This window comes from Triticum dicoccoides, chromosome 3A (genome assembly GCF_002162155.2).
Source record: "Triticum dicoccoides isolate Atlit2015 ecotype Zavitan chromosome 3A, WEW_v2.0, whole genome shotgun sequence".
NCBI lineage: Eukaryota > Viridiplantae > Streptophyta > Magnoliopsida > Poales > Poaceae > Triticum > Triticum dicoccoides.
In genome coordinates, this window is record NC_041384.1 from 3,629,853 (window position 1) to 3,635,935 (window position 6,083).

Below are 6,083 nucleotides of genomic sequence, written 5' to 3' on the forward strand. Positions count from 1 at the left end.
CGAAATTGAAGTAGGAACATTTAGCTAACCAATTAAACATGTGTCAGTTTTACTAATATCAGCATAATATCAGATTTGAATTTGTACAACTAAGCTTGTTTAGATCGATGGGTGGAGCAGTGCTATTACGACACGAACCACGTAGGTTGATCATGGTCATCATAAAATGGAGAAACCGCAAGCATGATGTGTATAGTGTTGACATGGCAGTGGGATGGCAGATCTGAAGCTCCAAACCGCGCAAAGGGTAGTTAGCAACTGATGTTTGCTTTAAAATAATAACTAAGATTTGGTATGGACAAGAAAGTACAATGAACAAGTGACAAAGAAATGCAATTCTGTTGTCTCTCTATATGTCGTGACATGCATTTGGAAACTCAAGTGGGATCTTTAGCTAACCAACTAAATGTGTATGTTAACTAATATCAATATCATATCACAATCATATCTAAACAACTAAGCTTTGGGATTATGATTGTTGTGTCGTTTAGCTTGAAGGGTGGAGTACTGCTAGTACGACAGAAAGTACCTACACAGATCATAGTAGAGTAGATAAAAGGGGAAAACCCTAAGCATCAACAGTAAAATCAGGAAAGTGGAACTAGCTGGACTATATGGGCTTGTATTGCCGGTACGACAAGAAAGGGTTCGGAAAGGCTTCAGCCCTAAAAGAGGAAGCTCTATTCAACTGAAGGCACAATACTGTTACTATTAGTCTAGACTATCAAAGACGATATAGCTCCCAACATTTCCCGGATATTATGGCAGACCATCTAGAATTGTTGTAAGCATCCATCTGAAGCTACCCAATAGGCCTGTCGACTGCAAATGTCCCTGCTCCACCTCCTGACAAGGAACATATTGTACTACTCCCTCCGTTCTTAAATATAAGTCTCTTAGATATTCGAATGAGGACTACATACGGAGCAAAATGAGTGAATGTATACTCTAAAATTGAGCCGGCCTCGGGGCCCCATCCTGCATCGTCGATGTAGAGCTTGCCGCGACGACTCTTGGTCATCTGGCCCACGGCGTAACCCTGGAGTCCTTCAAAGTTGCCCTCCAAGAACTTGAGACCATCGTGCGATAGCCCCACGGTGGGCGCCAACTATCGTGGTTGTGTCACGGCAGATGTCCTCTTGAAAGGACTTAGTCGTGGAACCATCGCTACGGGTTAGCTTGAAGGGGTTAAAGCGGACAAGGGACGCAAGACAGTTTATACTAGTTCGGCCCCTTCGATGAAGGTAAAAGCCAACGTCTATTTGTGATGGAATTTATGGGGTTTTGATGACCAGGGAGCGAATATGCTTCGCCTAAGTCTCGAGTTGTTGTCTGTTGTCCTGAACCACCGCCGGGTCGTCCCCTTATATACATGGGTTGACGCCCGTCGGTTTAAGGAGTCCCGAGACCGGCTCATAAGCGTGTCCGGTTCGGTCTCCACTACTTCTATCTTACAATACAAGTTACATACCAAAAGCCGGTTTACAACTGCAGGCCTTAAAACGGTCCTGGGCCCTGGGCCTTACACAACATCCTCATCTGTCTTCATGGGCTTCAAGCATAACCAACTACTGATGAAGTTAACCCAGCCTCTCCTGGCCGGTTTACACCCAATAGTAATATCGCCAACACACCGCCTATGGGTGCGATTTAACATCTGATGCTCAGTTGTGTTAGTCTTGTTATTTATATTAGTTATTTCTGTATTTTATACATTCTTAAAAATGCCATTTCTATGCATATGTTATAACTTTTAAACCATTGGTCCGATTAAAATATGTTATATATGTAAGTTTCTTAGAATTTCGTCAAGTTTCTTAATAAGTTATTTTCACATATGTCAACAATTTTTAACTTGGTGTCTGAATTAAAATTGCTCAAATACCCTTGTAAAATTGCTAAACTCGTAACTAATTAACTTCATTTTGGATCACAAAATTTTATATATGGTTTAGGAAAGTACAAATGTGTAGATTGCAACTAAACTCATAGCTAATTAACTTTATTTTCACATATACCATTGAGTTTCAGGTTAGCAGCTCCTATAATACAGTTTAGGGAAGAACCTTAATTATCCTCATTAAATGCCATGAGGTATTTTTGAGGGATGCTATCTAAATATTTCCCACCTCATTTAATATGACTAGATAGAGTAGTTTACTTCTGTTTCACCGCCTTGCCATGTTGCAGCATTTAATATTGTTGTGTAACTAAATGCCTTTCCGGTTAGTGCTTTCCAAAGGAGTACACTGAGTGTTACATCTCAAGGCGTCTGTTGGGTTGTGATGCAATGAAGAAATTTATGGTTACATCAAATCCCACAATTTATTAAAAGAATACATGTTTTATGAACATATTAAATCACACGGTTCACCTAGAATGTAACATGTGCAATACATAACTAGATTAAAGTGATTTTTTGAACTTTTGCATGTGCTATTGACAGTACAATGCACACGTTCCATCTAACATGTAACGTGTGTGATGACTAGTATCATCGCAAATGGTATATGGGAAGAAACAACAAGAGATAGTTATGCCATCACAAGCAATTTAATGAAACGAATTGGCAGTGATTGACTCCATATTCTCATATGATTCTTGGTTTAGAAATCATGTGGGATGGTTTTATGATTGCAAACATTTCCCTGTGGTCAGTTATGGACTCCCCTATAGCCAACCCACTCAATCACATGGTATCGGAAACATTATGAGGTGCCATGTTGTTAAGACTACAATGTCAATGCCATATGAAGAAGTTAAAACATGGGTTTTTTTACCTGTTTTTGGAAAAATGAAAGATAAAGAATAACCTAACAGATTATTATGAGAGCACAATGATTCATGTTGTTGATGGGCACCTCACATATTGCCATGAGAGCATCAATTATCAATGTTAACTAAGATAGTGATCTTTCCTCGCTTAGGAAGCTTACCTTAATATGACTATAGATATGATGGCCTTGGGTTGCGAAGTGCCACCAAACAAAAAAAAATGATAAATATGACCAAGTTTTTTGAGGTGTATATATACCAAGGGTATCAGAAATCAACCCCAACAGGGTGTGCATAAGAACCTAGGCAGGGTGTCCATGCACCAATGTCCTTCCTGACCTTGTTCCTTGGACTTTTGATTCCCTTCCTTTATTAAATTGAACCTCCTAATTTTCCAGACTTCCCCTGGAACTCCAAAAACCTATTTTCACTTAAAGCATAAGTATTGAAAACATGAACTAGCTCTACAAAATTGATTAATATGTTGGTCCAAATAAATTTGAATATTTTTGTAATTAATAGAATTATGGAATGAATAGAACAAAAAACATAGATAAATTAAGAAGATATCATTGGTTCCCTTTTGTAGCCAATGTGCTTTACCGTCAATCTTAGTTTGGATGCTATATAAATAGTAATGCACTTATCACCTGTCAATGTGCGGAATGATTCAGTTCAACAAGCTAAACTTAGATAGGTGATAGATATACTATTTATTTTAAGTTGTAAGACGTGTGCCAAGTTTAGTTCACTTAGTTGTATTCCTCTGGTTAATTTTGCTTCCTTTCTTTCCTCTTGGCCTTACGACCTAACTATTTATACTATCTATAGGGCACGGACATTATAAGAACCTCCAAATGATAGAAACCAAAACACACACCATCTTCACAACATTCTTTGCCTTCTCTCAGAAAAATCACCGACATTCTGCCTTTATACCATGGAGGCCTGGAGGAAGACAACCATGTGTTTCTTGATTCTTTTCTGCCTTATGGCTACATGTAGTAAGTATAATTATCCATAGTATCAGCATTTCGCCGAAGTTTCATGCTGTGCAATGACATATCAACATTGCTGGACACATTCATTCATATTACTTCTCCTAACCTTGTCTATTTATCCATAGGTGAGGTTTCATCTACCGAAAACATGTGCTATCACAACCATTGGAATAAATGCCATCCTGATCAAAATGGAATGTGTCGAGATAGTTGTGTGAAAGACGGATGGGATGATGGACAATGCCGGAACAGGTTTAAAAGACTAAAGGGTGCCAAGTGCGAATGTTACCCTAAGACTTGTGATCATTAGGGAGGCAACATGCGACTTTCTTCTACCAAGTTACTACTATTTATAAATTTACATCGGTTTTAATGATTGACGTCAAACATGTTGTAACACCAATCATGGTGAATACTATATCACCTTCTATTTATTTCTTTATTCCAGACCATTGTATTCAAATTATGATGTTACACAATTATACCTAATTACTGTTTGATGTATCCTTAAACTAAACAGATTTTTGAGTGCTTATTAGCGACATTTGATATTTCACTCGCATGCATCATCCTAGTAATAAATCATATGTTTATTTACTAGGTTTGGTAATCAATGTGAATAAATTAAATGAGCCTTGATGAAAATTTACGATATACCCTAAAAAGTGGGGTAAAGAATCACACATAAGTTCCATCTTTTGTCAGATCAAAGTGGGATGAGACCTCAAATGTATTACTAAGAACACCTCATAGTTGTATCCTTAATCTTAATGTACTGAGCATGCCCATGTTGCTTCAGGCAGCCCCATAAATGATGCTAGACATCACCTCGGGTGTCTTTCAAATTTATACTAGACATGCATCATATTAAATCTCATTGATTCCCAAAAGATTCAATCTAATATAGGTAAAATCATAGCATGAGCAAGATTCAATCCAACAAAAAGAAGCTCAAAATAAGAGGTGAAACCTCATAGATGTCTAGGATCTTTGAATATATTGAGGTGACACCCTATATAGTGCATGAATAACTTTGAATACCATCCGTTGAATTACCTCCGTCCAATGAATGATAGGAGGCAAATCCAAGCATCCGCGTCCAATGGATTAACTAATTGGTTGCACCAGATTGTGCCACCTTGCATCTCTAGACATCTCTATCTTGCCAGTCGTATGAGGTGGTTATGTGGTCTGGCGTGAATGAATCGAAGTTGTAGTAGTATCATGTTGCTATGTGCTTTTCTACAAATCTGTATCTTGCCAGTTGTAGTAGTATCAATAGTTTGGTTTCCTGGCTCCTGTGCTTGCCTCTAACGCTCACGACCCATTTGGCTAAGAGTGTAAAGGGAGAACCACTACGACTGCGCCGACATTTCAATTGTATCAGCGGCTCAGTGGAGAAAGGCGAAAACTAACTGTCCTTGTAAGCGTAAACTATTCGGCAATGGGAAGACAGTGTCAAACAAAGGTTCGTTGCAGATCATCCACGTAAAACGAGGGGCTTTTCTTCAAATAGGCTGAAGTGAATAGTGGCTTAAACCCCGACCAGTTGCAGAACACTTCACACATCGGGGGCTATTCGCTAGTACCCACAGTTAAGATCTTAAAGACTAAGTGAAAGCTATGAAACCAAAATAGTCGGATTACTTCATTTCATATGCGTGGACCGCCTTTGGGAACCAAGACATCGGCTAAGGGATGAAACTGCACATGAAACACCCTTTGTATCCTGTGCTTGCCTCTAAAGCCAATTCGGTCACACAAGAGTAAAAATATAAGGGAAAATAAATATATACGCTCGTACATTGGAACATAAAGCCACATTTATTACCAAACAAAAAGCATGTCTTTACATCGTGCTAACTTTGTCATTCCGAAGTATAATGTGTCCTTGGGACACCGCTCCTCAGTGATCTGAGCTCCCTCCATCACCCCAATCAAGTACTACTCCACGGTCTGATTCTTCCCTTTAGGGGGCCCGAGGCCATGAGCGTCACATCAATACGCCGATAGTTAGTCGCCATGCAAGCATACGCCCATTGGACGCCCTCAAGTGATTCACCTGAGGGCCGACCTCTCGCAGGTGGGCCTGTGGACCGAAGAAGATGCTATGCAGCGCTGCCGCGGGCCAGAGCTGGACGTAAAGATCTTGCAGTGCCGGCTTCACCATCCGAAAAAGCTCCATGAGTAGCTTCATTTGGTTATTGAGCAGCTCTGGGTACGATGGTGCCTGGAACAGATTCTAGAACGCCTTCTCCGTGGCATGGACCTCTTGAGCACCGAAGTAGCGGCCGACGTCTGAAGCGC

General features: G+C 39.8%; 1 long non-coding RNA gene across 1 annotated transcript; it reads left to right on the forward strand.

The window, feature by feature from the left end:
- Positions 1–3,648: 3,648 nt before the first annotated feature.
- Positions 3,649–4,293, forward strand: LOC119270875. Its single transcript, XR_005134337.1, has 2 exons — positions 3,649–3,779; positions 3,902–4,293. It is a non-coding gene; the product is annotated as an uncharacterized LOC119270875 (long non-coding RNA).
- The last annotated feature ends 1,790 nt before the right edge of the window (positions 4,294–6,083 follow it).